Below are 14607 nucleotides of genomic sequence, written 5' to 3' on the forward strand. Positions count from 1 at the left end.
AAGTTTGATAAAATAAGACAAAGGCGTGGTGGCTCTCACTGATTAAGTAGTGTCGATCTGTTCTGGGCCTCGAAATCCATTGGAGATGCTCTAATATCGTCTAAGCTTGTCCAGGGAATATGACCGGGGCATGGTCAATTCTGACTGGGACATTACTGAATGGCGACAGAACGAAACTCGTTATACACAGCCAAACATCCTCTTGATGAACTATTGTGGTACTCAAGGGTGAAAACCAAAAGGTCGTGACTGACGCCCTTTACTTGAAGTGTAAAAAGCATTTTTTGACTTGGCCCTTCCTGTTTGCAGCACCTCAAATTTGCATTTTGGCAGCCTGAGTTGTCCCCGTTCATTGTGCGCCTCGGCCAATTCAGGCGGTTGGATTGTAGCTGCGTTTCCACAACCGACCACCCAAATACCACGAAATCTCGAAGGGGAGCACGTGGTTTTAACAGGCTGATATTTTGGCAAATGGGCTTCGCGAAGATTCAACGGACAGCACATTCCAAACTTCTCCCTTCTGATCTTGTTTTTGTATTTAAACAAAGTAGGCCCTGACACATACTTTATCAGAGCACTTGTAACCTGTCTAAAATGTCTAGGTCCTACAAGGATTTCCACAGTTAAACCCGTGTTGACACTTTCAGGCTGACCACAGATTGTGCATGGATAGTCAGTTAAATGTGGTGGAGACCATTTTATTCTGTGATAGTTGAAAAACCAAAGACAGGTTCATACAATGCCTAGTTATACATTTATATCGTATTATGTTCTACTTTTCCAAACGAATTACCCATGCTTCATCATAAAAGATACCGCAACGGAGAGAAAAGTTGGGTTTCTTCAGAGCACTAGGGGTAGTCACAAAACTTGTTTTGAACAGCCACGTTTCTAAGCCAACAGCATGTACACACAATCGTTCTTACGTCCACCATGTGGTTATGACGCTAACTAGGCTAATTTCAGGCTAACACAGCTATACACAGCTGTATAGCTTTTTGTAAGATGGTCTAAGCACTGAACACTTGAAGAGGCTTTCGGAAGAAACTTCCCAACATTGCCTTCCAAACAGCCCAGCCCTCGCGGGCCTACTGTTTACAAATGGGTTGCCATGCGCTAGAGAAGACCTTCAATAATTATGTCATTTGTTGTTGAGATATTGGTGCCCTTGGCAAATCAAAACTCATCAGATTTCAAATTGAGATTTCTTTGAGAAGTTATGAAAGATGAAATGGTTTTGTTAGAATGAGTCTAGATGTGAATCAGATTTCGTGATAGTATCGTAGGCGTGTTACGAGTCATTCAAAGCTGTCGGAAGGTACGCTGAAGAGAAGGATAGCCTGCACTCGAAATTTGCAAAGTTTAAAAAAACAAATCGAAGTGAGGTAATGTCCCTTGTATATGAATATATAGCGAATGATTATAATGTTTAATGATTCACTAATTAGCAGGTCTTACCTATTCAGGAGTCTCCTTGGTTTATCCGAGCTTTTGAATGGCAGGATCTTGAAGGAAGATGGGCATACGAAAGCAGGTAGATTCGATCTAAGACTCCAATCTGGTGGAATGGTATCCGAGACTGGGCGTCTTATATTTAAAGTTGTAAGTAACAGAAGCGCGTCTGACAGCGTCAGTTAAAGTTTAGAGGAATTCCACAGGGAGTTAATCAGGCACAGACTGAAAAACACGGAATTCGTTCGAAAACTTCGGAAATAAGACACTTTATAGCGCTGAGGCGCGGGACCGCTACACCACTTGAAAAGTTTGAAATTGGTGTCGGATTCGAGCCGCTCCGACTCCAATTTGTCTAAAGCTTAGAACACAGTCACAGGGTGTGGAAAACATGGAAACTGCACAGGAATAAGCCACTAGGTAACGCAGGGATCCGGATCGGGTCCGATTACATAATGTCTAGCCCTTGAAATTTCGAAGACGTGTCCATTTTGTTGTTATTACTTACCAGAGTTAATCACCTCGAATTCAAATTTGTCCGAAACATGGAAACTTTCCGTGGTCAGATGATTTGCTATAGGAACGAGGTACTCCAGTGGTAACAGGTCCAGAACCATGCAGACTTTTGCAAAATTTCTCCACTTGAAAAGTGTCAAATTCCCCCAAAAATTCCACACAGAGATTGTCCAAGTTAATCACCTCAAATCCAAAACTGGTCGAAACATGGAAATTGTGAGGAAATAAGGGTATAAGACTTTGTATTTTGGTATTGGTGAAGGTACTTCATTGCTTAAATGTGCAGAACGAAGGCTCTTACAAAGGTTGAGCCACTTGAGATGTAGGCCCGCTGCCAAACTTGCTTGTATGTGCCACCTGAAGTGGGGGAGAATCGGCTTGGCGTTACGAATGGGTTGACGCATATGCTGGGGTGGAACTTCCCAAGGGAGAGGCCTGATCACTTGGATGAGAGTTCCTCAAATTAAACTTTAATCAGCCTACTAAATTTGATATCACAGAGATGGGCAAGGCTGGGAGACTAGAGATACAATGTTTGACTGCAGGCTTTATAATTCCTTTCCGAAATGACAGCTATTGATACGAACAACTCGACTTCAACTTGTTATGATAGTATATTATTCAAACTTAACTTTAATCAGCAGATTACTAACTTTAAGATCACAGGAATGTTCAATGTGGGGGAGATGAAATGTTTGTTTGCAACATTCCAGTTAATTCCTTTCCAAAATTTGTGGATATTGATATCGAAAAACCAACAATACAACTTTATGTGATATTAGAGCAAAGAATAAGTCACAATTTTATGTTTGAAGACAGCACAATGAACAGCTAATAACAAAGAAAGCATCAGACTGCAATATTGACCCCTATAGACTCATGATTCTTGGTCAATAAAGAACGGCTGACGATATCAAAATAGATTTAACTGGTCTTAGTCGAAAAGTTTTTCTTAACTACAAAGGGTAGGAATAAGAATGGGCTTGCCTTTTCAATGTATCCACAATATCACCAATCAAAAGCCATTCTTGTAACAGGTTATAGAGTATCTTGTTTCGAATTGCGTTCGCAGTTTCGCGTCGAGGTAGTTACTCGAACAAGTATGTATCCACAAAATATCAGATTTAAGTGCAAACTAGATAAACTTCAGCATCACATAATCATCAAACGGGCGAAGCTGATGAACTGGTGACCAAAATTTGCTCAAGCTACTAGCATGACGTGGACCAGAGCTGACCAATCTGGGCAGCTGCCTCGACCACTTCAGCTGGGTGCCACGGCTTACCGAGAAGCAGTCCTATTGTCCCTAGGTGACGATAATCCCACTGCATCAAGGCAGACATTAATAACGCATCACTTGGAGATATTTTAGAGGATGACCTAAATTGTCATGCTTTCTGGGAATTCTTTGCTCGCAGGAACATCCGCAAGAAGTATGCATTGGTGTTTGCTATGGAATCTTGTGTATGATTTTGATGATGATTCCTTGGACAAACTGTGGCAAATGGCTGTTATCATTGTCATGAAGTGAAAGCTTTTCCGAAAATTGTAAAATGAATCAATAGAAAAAAGTCATAATCTGACCCCGAAAGAAATTAACGTTGATAATTAAATGTAGGCCCAATGTGAAATTGTCCGCTCTCAAGTTCCAATTGCTTAACTTTAGGTTTATTTCTCAAAAGAGAAGACCTCAGAAGCAAGAGAGTTAATGGCAGATGATTATCACGTGATGCTGTTTTCAAACAACAATGGAAGCAGACGATATAATGAGCCAATCAAAGACCGATCACGTTTTTTACACCAATCGGAAGACGTTTCAACATTTTTCTAGGAGATTATCAACAATTTCTCGCCTGATTATTGACTTTTTCGGATTATTTTGGTGATTTTGAGATTTTGTGTGAATTAGCGTCTTATTGCCAGCGTTTCTCGCCTCCGGCTTAAGAGGTTGCTATTAAGAGAGCATTGTTGTTATTGTCATAGGGAACAAAGGCGCCATGATAGGATAGAGACCTCGACTCCAGGACAAAGGCAGCATTAACTCTTTCAATTCAGAGTTAAAAAGATGGAGTTGGCGAGTCAGTGATGCAAAACAACACGACTGTGCTGATACACGACGCAGCAGATTTCAGATCTTTGATGCATTCTCAACAGACATTAAGGCCACTGACACTAATGTGTTCCTATTCATTTAGAGCTGAAATATGAATCTCCCTTCCTCTGTACCCCATTTAGGTCCCAAATCTATGTGAAAGCAATAATGCGTTACCGTTGAACATACTTTGTTATTGGGGATTATAAACAAGTGTTAACACACTAGCCGACCATGACCAATGCTTTGATTGCCGACCATGACCAATGCTTTGATGGTCCTTTGATATGTTAAGTAAGGGTACAATTCGATTAAGTACAGGCCTGATGTAGCCTTAAACGTCACCATGGCCAGCAACTATACCTACATTCCAGACTCTACCACCAGCAATACAAGTCATGTTTATCATATCTGGATCTCAAGCCAGACAAAATTGCATTTCAGATAATAGCATCCTCTCTCACAGGAAGTGTCATGGGACCGAGGTTTTGTTGTAGGCCCGGGGCAGCATCGTAATGACCATGACGCGTTAGGGAGAGGCGTCAGTGCATGCTCCCATTATTGACCTGAACATGGGGCCCGAAGAACACTGGATTTTTAACCCCCTCAGTACCAGAGAGGAATGGTTTGAAATAGCGTGAACTCCACTTTAACTTCTGTATTACCATTGACAACTGTTGTTAGGGGAAGTGTCAGTGATGATGGTGATAACAGAACATAGGATACAGCATTCTAACGGTGGAGATGTAAACAAACTTGGTGGTGATGATAAGGATGGAGATGGTCCTTTTCACACCAAAGGTGATCCTAGTTGTTCATGTTTCTGATCTTTTGACATGTGTACCATTTCCACCAGAGCCGTGGAATACCCGGCCAAATCAATACATTGTTGGCGCCCCATACAAGAGTCTCATTTCCAGAACAGTAATTAGTTTCGTCTTAAGCAGCTAGCACTCACACAAAGTAACGCTCACTCAAGTACCCCAACACCAAGGCAATTTTGTCACGACAAAACCCTTCTTTGCTAGCGATGAAAAGGGTATGAAAAGGGTTCGAAAAGACCCACTTGGAGCCCTCGATTCTAAACCCTTTCGATGAGTTAGGTCCTGGCCTCAAGTGCTTGACAGCCTGGTTGACAATGTGGTGTTTAATGCCATGACCGAGAACCAACCACTTGAGATTGGCAAAGTAGGGACAATCTCCAAAGATTGGAAAATAAATATTTCTTCTTTTGTGCCAAAAGCCCTGTTTGTCACTCCGTGACTTTGTATGTATTTCCTAAGGTCTTTACTACATTAATTAGGTCAGGTTTCTGAGAACTCTAGTGAATAACTATTAGTATTTTGTCACCAAAGTCCTAGGAGTATCCATAGATTGATTTAGTCTTCACTTCCTTTACAATGGCAGGCTTTGTTTGATGTTTGTATCTTAGGGAGTTTGCTATTTTGACACTAAGTTTTGTAAACTTTGAAAACACAAACTTATACACGAATTATGAGTGTCAACCAAAGATTCAGGCTTATAGCTTATATCAAAATCAATCAAATCCTTAATTCATGTCTCTCTTGTTACCCCTTTGGTCTTAACTCGTCCGATACTGGTACCAGATTTAGATAACAAATGGGTACCGCTTGCAGTATTGACAACTTGAATAACAAGCATCCTATTCAGGAGGGGTTAGAAATACTACTATTCGCGTGACAGCTACAGAATCATCCATGCCATGCTCAACCCTGATGAGCCGTTTGGCCGTTCAGCCTGGATCGCCGTCTTCATCCCCTCATATCTATTGTTAACTGGGCTTTCGTAGGTGTACAACACAGAACACGAGTGTATACTATAAAGTATCCACAGTCTCAAACAGAACCAATACATGGCAGTGCCCAACACACAGAAATAGGTCTGTAAAAACCATGTCGAAGAACCCTCTTGAAATTCTTTGCACTCTACTCAAGAGTTCATTGCACAAAATTGCAAAGAGGCCTCGTGAGATTACGCGAACGGTTCTCTAAGTTAGGTCACTCAAGGCTCTGGGTGCATTTAGTCTATTTGCCTCTTGGTTCCTTACTGACAATGCTGTTCAAATGTTTTACAAGGTAACCGCAAAGTGGTCTTACATTATAGGTCACGTATATTGGGATGTTGTTTTTTATGAAGAATATGAATCAAATAAATAACCTTGTTCAGCGCCACCTGGTTTTCTAAGTTGGAACTGAATTAAGGCATGTATTGGTCAAGGTTCTTTTCACGGTTGTAATCCGAAGACATGATGGCGGCCAGCCAATATACTAGCGAAGCATACACGCAGAAACAATGATACAATCTGAATGATAACATGACCAACTGCTCTTTTGAGACACCCTGTATTTAAAATGCACTGATGATGCAGTGTATCTATAATCTGGTGACCTTGGTGAAATTACACATCATGAAATGTCTTATTTCGTTTGCCAATCTGTGTTTGAGCGATGTGTTATAAAGTTTTATTGAAGACACACGATGGTCACCCATTTCTGGACCTCACATCCGCCTCAAGTTAGTACCGCCAACAAAAATAAACCACGCATACTTGATGAGGAATCATGAAGAGCCAGGTTGTTGGCATAGAGGTCACGTGACACTGTCAAGGTCATCTTTCCGCGAAATTCTATCCGAGCGCCACTTGTCGATTCCGGTGAAAACCTACTCCACAGAGCGAAACCGGACCACCGGCGTCAAAATGGCAGCCAAAGTGTAAACTTCCCGAATTCTACGGGCATAAGTGGGAAATAGTCAACCATAAGCGACATTTGAGGGGCCAAATGGCCTGAATGTCATGCATAAGTGCTCTGAGAATGATTTCAATGAGAAAGTATCATGTCCGCTTTAGGGCGACCTCCCATCAATACAGCTTTTTGGCAGGGAAGAGGGACTGGCTGGCGCCAGGGTTTTTAGCCTTGCATTCTAAATATTCAGCTCTGGATATCGGCATGAAACTCATGTCCTCACATACTAAAACAGATACGAGACTGATGATGGATGAGCAACTCTGTAACTGCTTGACAGTATTCAGTTCCAATAACCTAAATCGGGGTAATGCATACAGCGTGTTTCAATATACATGCAACCGACCCTACCTTCAAGGTCGCTATACACTGGGACCGAGACGGGGACACTTTCAAAACCCCAATCGTCAAAAAAACAAATTCCTATCGACTCCTTGTGTCAGTTCAGACCCTGATGCTGCTGTTCTGAAGGATTGTACTTTATCATTCTCACGGGAAATGCTCCACAAGTTATGCATATTCACACATCCAGACGTAATGTAACAGTTAGAAAATAATTTAATGATATGTCAGTGTAATGATTTAATTGACTTACTAGTTTATTCACGAATGGTGTTTAAAATTTATTTACTCAGAGATGGCGTATATAGGGGACGTTTGCATGTTTTGTAATTAATTCATTGTTTTTGAGTGAATGATGCCATGGTCGTAAAGTACACCATGCTGATGAAATCATGGTCCGAAGTTCTCTCTGTCCTTCAAACAAACTGGCTTCAGGGACAAAGAAAAAAGTTGACTCTCTTGTTTCCCAAGGATGTACATATAATGCAGCATTGGCAACGGTAAGCAAAGAGCCATTGAGTGCTGAATTGGGACAGATCGCCGCCCTGATCCAAGCTATCTGCGGTCATTTTCTAGGTGACCCTCGGCGATCAGAGCCTTGAATACAAACAACCTAAAAGGCAACACTGCTTCATCGTTCGATTACCAGTATTCGCCAATTTCCTCAAGCAAAAAATTTGGTACTTCCGATCTGACCAATCAGAAGACCCGTATCATGCTTGTTCGGTTGAGACAGCATGACCCTATTACAGGGCTTATGACTGGCCAATATCATGGTCAGTATTATGCGCTACATTTCTGGTTGAGGAAAATGGCGAATGGGATAGAACACCAAGACCTTGCACATCGGCCAACATACTCTCTCCCGCAGATGGCAAAGATCTTTGATAATCTCCATCTGCCGAGGACGATTCTCTTTCTCTCCATGCGTGATGCAAACAATGCTCCTGGGGCCAAACTTCGGAAGCCTCCACAAACCTAACCAGCACTCAAGGCATATACCTCATGTTACCATCACCTCTAAACCCAATATACCCAAGGGTGCCGCCGCAAGAAAATGATATTTCAAAAACAAATTTCCAAGCAATTTACATATACGCAACCGGGGAGTTGTCTTCGTGTACTGCTTTATTTCTTTGTGAAAATCTTCTAACCCTATAAAATGCAATTGTGATTTGAAAATTGCCCGATTTTATGCATGTTCTTGGTGTAACCGGACCGCTCTCGTGATGTGAGTCAGAGTTGCTTGGGGCTCCGCGGTGCGGGAACAATCCCGCGGCGCCGTGGCTGCGCCTCTGAATGGCCGTCGCCTGGAGGGCCCAGTTCTGTTGCCCTCAGGAGTTGATCGTTATGAAACGTTTTGTGTATTTTGTGCATCGGGCTTGCTCTCAGGAATGTAATTGTCGTGTTTGCTTGCGGAGTAGGATAACCTCCCTCAGGTTGCAAACTACTGAAAAATACTCAGTTCATAGACGAGGTTGACGGACGACGCGTATCTTCTTTGTGTGTTTAGATGCATTTTTGGGTTTAATCAGCATACGCTTGGAACCAACTTTTCTTGTGTGAGTGACGCCAAAAGAACATCACATGATGCCTTGATCACGAGACACAGACTCACATCAAACACTGAAAATCATTTCTCAAATCTGATGATTAGATGATCAGACACAAACGTAGTCTTAACAAAATACATGTATTTGCAATTAAGGTAGATCAAATCGATTTCAAAATTAACGACATCTAAGACTATCTCTGCATCGATAACTTCGCAAATATTTTCCATAATAGTATGACAGAACCATTCATCATTTTCAAACTGCTGCAATATCGCCCCGCAGCACTTCGACCAGAATTATTGCATTTTTTCCACATGTTTGAGGCAAGATCCGTCTAGAAATATACTTTATTCATAAATATATGTTACACGATCCCCCGTTATGTTGTAGTATTTTGCTTACATGTAAATATGAACTTTTAGATTCCTTCCGGCAATGAATGACTCACTCGTGGTTTTCATCATGTGCAACAGTTATTTCATTTAAATTAACCCTCATGAGGTAAACATTGTGCTATAAATATAAAACATATTTTGCACGACACCCTTAACATTCATATACGTGCATCTGCATGTCAACAACACCCTGTGCTCATCGCTGTCGGGGACAACTGAGGGGACAAAAGGGTGTTTTCGTGGACAAGCACCGCGTAAAACTAATTGGGCAATAATGGACGAAATAAGCCGCCGGTGGTTTTCACACCAAATCTATGACAAATAATACAGAAGCACTAATAACAGCGTCCATGTAAAACAATTATTATCTTTGTCATGTGTTAATGATCTCTTAGTAATAAGATCATTTATTCATTATGAATTAGTCGAGGTCATTAAACAATGACACCAACCCTATTCAGAAGGAAGCTAAACCCGCAAACAACAACTGGATATCAGATTCGGGAGGTACTGTTGTCAAATCGACTTATGGGTAATGCGTTTTTAATTGGTTAAGCCTTGAAACAATGAACGTATGTTTACTATGCTAAACAACTATTAGTATACCAGGGCTTTGTGTGACTACGTATTGTCATAATTATACATTAATAAGATTTGGTCCTGTGATCTAAGTCATTGTCCTCAAGTTTCTTTATTCGTTCTATACGTGTCAACCAAACATCTGCATAACGGATATGATGTAACTGTCATGGTGACCATACTGTTGCCTTTGGAAAGTATCCTAACACTCACCGTGATTTTCGACTAGATTACGATGAAAAGCCTGAAAATTTAAATCAGAGGAGAATATTTAGACCGTGCATGTTGATTGCCAAAGTCCGAGCCCCCCATCTAGCCTCCCTGTCAATCTTCAGCCTCAGCCAGGTATCAATCAACACGAACCTGCAACCATAGTTCACACAACCGTTTAAAGTGATTGACAGCTCTGAGATATAGGCCCGTGTTATCAGTCACCCGGCACTCGAACCTGTCGGCTCAAATTAACACCGGTAGCAAAACCTAAATCAGCGCAACTTTCTGACATGTCAGACAACTTCGACACTTTCAATATAAACCAAGATTGTTATCATTTATGTTATTAAGTAAACATATCTCATTCAGATTCAGGCTAGGTTGGCTGAGTCACTTCCTGGGCTGTTTGTGCATTTCACTGTACATTCCGTGCAGATCACTGCATCGCTGTGCAGACGGTAATTGTTGCAAGGTACACTGGAATGACGTGTGTGCATTTGTACACAATCTAAAGAGTTTCGTCTACTGTTTCAAGTGAGGTCTCATAACCTGTCTCGTTACAACCAATTAGCCTTGTTGATTTGCGCGTGAACTCTGCCACTTTTGACCCCACAGCATGTAACGGTCACTCGGGAGGAGATCGGCTTTTTCCGGATCGATTGATCAGTTTTTCTTGGCGCGCAATTTTGCAACAATGAAGCTGTAGAGATACTGTCCACGCACAAATCACGAGAGGCTGGACGATGATACGTCTTATTGCACCCTACGGGATATAGTATCAGGCCTGTTGAAACTAGAATGTAAAGTTTGACAAGCCCCGTTTGATGAGTAAGTAAGCTTAGGACAAGGAAGCGTGAGAAGTGGCCAGCAGCCTCCTTCTCTGATGTAAACAAGCCTCGATATGAGATCGGGACAAATTGATTCCGAAGCTTGCACGCACCTCAACCGACGGAAAAGGAAAGTGATATGTATGGGGACATGTTTTGCTCTAGGTTGGGTATCACTGAGATTTGAATGCATGCGTGCGCATGCATTCAAATTTAGTTTGCAGCTCAAAGTAATTTTGATATCTGCAATTAAACTTAAATCTTCATCACGCGACTGCAATTTGCATTAGTAAGCAACAAACATTTCTATCGTCTGCTTTTAGATTTGCGTGATACGGTATCTCTTGCCTGCCCGATACCTTATTGGAAACCAGTCTCCGGTAATCATACACCTTACGGAATTTGGTTACCATGTATATCGGCAGGCAGGTATCTTTTCGTTTCCATGGCAACTGATTTTATTCGAAGAAAACATCTTGATGCTTCTATTGGATTCGATCGTCTGTCAAAGGCATTTTTCTTTTGCTTGGTGTTGGAGGAGCTTGGTGAGGCCCCCGAGGGGTAGGCTGAAAATGGGGCCAGTAAAGGGAAAGGGAAACGGTGAGCTAGTTCAAACGTATGTTGCCACAATAGCCGTTTTTAACAAACATCCGATCTCATCCGAAAAGTTTCCGAGCGACAGAACGTCGCAACTCGATCTCTTCCGAACGGGCATCTCCCGGTGATATATTGCAACCCAACCATCTGATTCAACACGGTGGAATGAAGTTTGATTCATTATTCATTAGATGTTTGTTTATACCGACGATCTGGACGCTCAAGCGCCGACCCGGACTCCGTTACACCAAGGAGAGGTAACGGACCGAGTAACTCTGATGGTTCAGAATGATACGAGCACTCGTCATTGGTTTGTCCAACCTAATCAGGTGTTCAGGGAGCTCTCTGTTTGAGGGCCAGGCACTCGTATGATTCAACACGTCTCTTCACGCCAAACAGAAGGAGTCGGCCAGTTCGGCCTCAAAAAAGTATAATTAAGGCCCAAGTATTGCCACACGCTTTTTTTACGCCATGCTGAACATGAACAAAGGCCTTGTGCGTAAGGTTGGCGTGAAGCGTTTATGCAAGTGAATAGAAAGCTTTCGGCTCTCCCACACATCACAAGGCCTGTCAGCTCAGTCGGCAGAGCGTCGTGCTGATAACGCGAATGTCACCAGTGTCGCGGGTTCGACTACCGCACGGGCGAATGTTTTTCATGACTTCACCCAGTTATTAACACTATTATTGACATTTTTTTTGAATTTTTCCATGGACATATTGCATTATTCTGTTGGCATGAGAATTTATCATTTTAGATATGAGTTTATTTTGAATGGAGATATAGCCCGTTTGTCTCGCCTATAACTCATTTTATACCTGGCATTCCTGGGGGATCAAACTCGGAGAGACGGGTCGGAACCACGAAGGCATATACGATGACATTCAGCTTAACACAATCACAAGAGCCCATCTAGATCCGAAGACAAAGAGTCGTGGTATATGTCATCCAGCATCTTAACATCCCCATGGGTCCAAGTGCTCCTCAGTTTAGGCTAAATTACGCATTGTCCGTGGAACCCCGCGCCCAAGGCTTGACCCTGGGTGATGATATTTTGGGCCTGGTGCCCGAGGCGCCTGAGAGATGGGCAAAGTGCCTTACGCCGCATTGTCTCCAGTGCTACCGGACACCGCCCTTTGGGTAATGGCCTAAATACATGCTCTACAATTTCTGAGGAAAGTGGTTATCTTTTCAATCTAAATGTCCGAAGATCCATGCACATTGATGAACACTGGTGTATACGGAGTTCCAGTGAACTCAAAATGGAGTTGGCTGAAGAAAATTGTGGAAAATTACTAAATATTATTACGCGTCTAATTTCATCTTCCGACGGTGTTGCTAATTCTGTCAAGAGTTTATTGTCAAATCGCATAAGCCACAATATCATGTTCTCGTCCTTATATGGAGACACCTGCAAACGAGTTTAGAGCCAACTTGTAATAGAGTTAGTCGTTTTTTTTATTTGTCCTCAACATCACGATTCAAGGCCTGTATACTAAAATGACTGCTTCTTGAGATTTAAAATGTACTTCTATGATGGTAATAGAAAAAAATCGTTTCGGCGGCTCGGTCCGCGAAGCAAACACTTCTTGTTATCTTCAGCATCCATCGACGAGCCGCACATTCAGATCACTTCTGACTCAATTTGTAAACATAATCATCCAGATCACGAGAGAAGATTACGCCCCCAAGCAAAAGTCGAGAGGTTTTCTATATTTTACTAGAAAACATACGCCTTTCGACGTATTTGCTCCGAGCGAATAAAGTACTCCAGAATGGCTCAAGCCTTTGGCGGATGTTTATTAATTTTCGGATCGCCGGTCTCTTCAATTCTCAAAATAGATGTGTTGATCCGCCATTTTGATTACTTGAGCTTTTCGGGGCGAACGTTTTCGATACCCACGAAGGCTAAAGTTGAAAAGAAGTCTGAATATTCGCTCCTGGTTGGTGAATTCCAAAGGCAGTGTCGGTGAAGCAGTGTCGATGGATTCTGATTGGTTATTCTGAATGTCTTTACAAATCCCGTTTCTGGTACCCTGAATGGTCTGTATTCAGCTACCGTAACGGATCTGGGAAATCATCAGCCAATGCGAGTTCCGTAGGCTTATTGTTTAAGATTAACTTATTGTTCACTGATAACAACTGGCCGGTTAGCTCAGTTGGTTAGAGCGTCGTGCTAATAACGCGAATGTCGCGGGTTCGATCCCCGTACTGGCCACATCTTTTTGATGCTGACCGGTAGTTTCTTTTTGTTGCTATTTGTTGCTTACCGGTAGTTTCTATCATGTATGTGAGCATTTGAACTATTTAACATCCTTCTCACATTTTTTCGTATGAGTATAAGTAGTATCATCAATCGGAGTGATTGTTTTTTTAATACGATTAGAATTGGAAGCCTGCTCGGCTCACTCGAAGGGCTCCTGCACAGCCCTTGATTTTTAGGACCCTAGTGCAGTAATGCTAAACATAACTTGGATGTAAAAGTAATACCACCCACCATCTCTTCAAAAACAATTCATACATGATAAATAACCTCCCCTTTTGGGAACCCTTTAAATGGAGAAGTGCAGTCGTACAGTATATATTTCTAATCAATACACTTTCAGTTTGAAATATTTTTCTCGAGTTTTCCGCATCGGTTATCGGATTTTGAATTTGCTTTTATAAAACCGGGTTCTTATCAATATATTGGATTTTTCTAAATAGTTTTGTGGAATAACTCCCTCGCAAATTGACCCGTGATCATATTAAAGGGGAAAGGCCGGGCTGCTTGCGGACTCTGTGTATAGATCTATCCCACCAGTCTCGTTTCATTCCCGATGGCGTACCCGGGTGGCATACCCTGGTGTGGCAACTGGACTTGAATTCGTGATGCAAAACGACTTGCCATGGTTGCCCCTTTAAAAATGCTATTAGGGCAAAATAGATGAATTGAGAGACATTTCTTCTTCATTTATAATAGAAATCCACCCATCTAAAGAAAGATTATTAAAAAGTTGCGCTTCCTCCTGAATTGGCGCGGTTGCCATGGTGACAAGATGCGAGCTGCCCTCGCGATCACTTCTGTTCTGTCTATTAGTTATGCAATTACATCCTCGACTGATCACTGATATCTTGTCCTCGTTTGATGAGGAACGCAGGTAATCTATTAAACAGGTGGGAATCATATTGAGAAAGGATGAAGCAGACGATGACGTCATTTCTTCTCTCATCTCCAAGTCCTCATTTTCGACTACCTTTCACATGCGGCTAGGAAACTGTGCAAGGACTCCTCA

At 42.0% G+C, this 14607-nt stretch overlaps 1 protein-coding gene and 1 non-coding gene across 4 annotated transcripts in view; one reads left to right on the forward strand and one right to left on the reverse strand.

Moving 5' to 3' along the window:
• LOC135499591 (frizzled-5-like) overlaps positions 1 to 14607 on the reverse strand; it is a 66396-nt gene that overhangs the window by 11848 nt on the left and 39941 nt on the right. Inside the window, exon 1 of one of the 3 annotated variants that reach the window (XM_064790456.1) lies at positions 1961 to 2034. The exons of the other annotated variants lie outside the window; for them this stretch is intronic. The gene's annotated coding sequence lies outside the window, so the exon portion shown is untranslated. Of the gene's footprint in view, positions 1 to 1960; positions 2035 to 14607 lie in introns of those variants that run through there. 3 annotated transcript variants of the gene reach the window in all.
• Positions 13477 to 13550, forward strand: Trnai-aau (transfer RNA isoleucine (anticodon AAU)). The gene has a single exon. It is a non-coding gene; the product is annotated as a tRNA-Ile (tRNA).

Source organism: Lineus longissimus, chromosome 15, assembly GCF_910592395.1.
Source record: "Lineus longissimus chromosome 15, tnLinLong1.2, whole genome shotgun sequence".
Lineage (NCBI taxonomy): Eukaryota > Metazoa > Nemertea > Pilidiophora > Heteronemertea > Lineidae > Lineus > Lineus longissimus.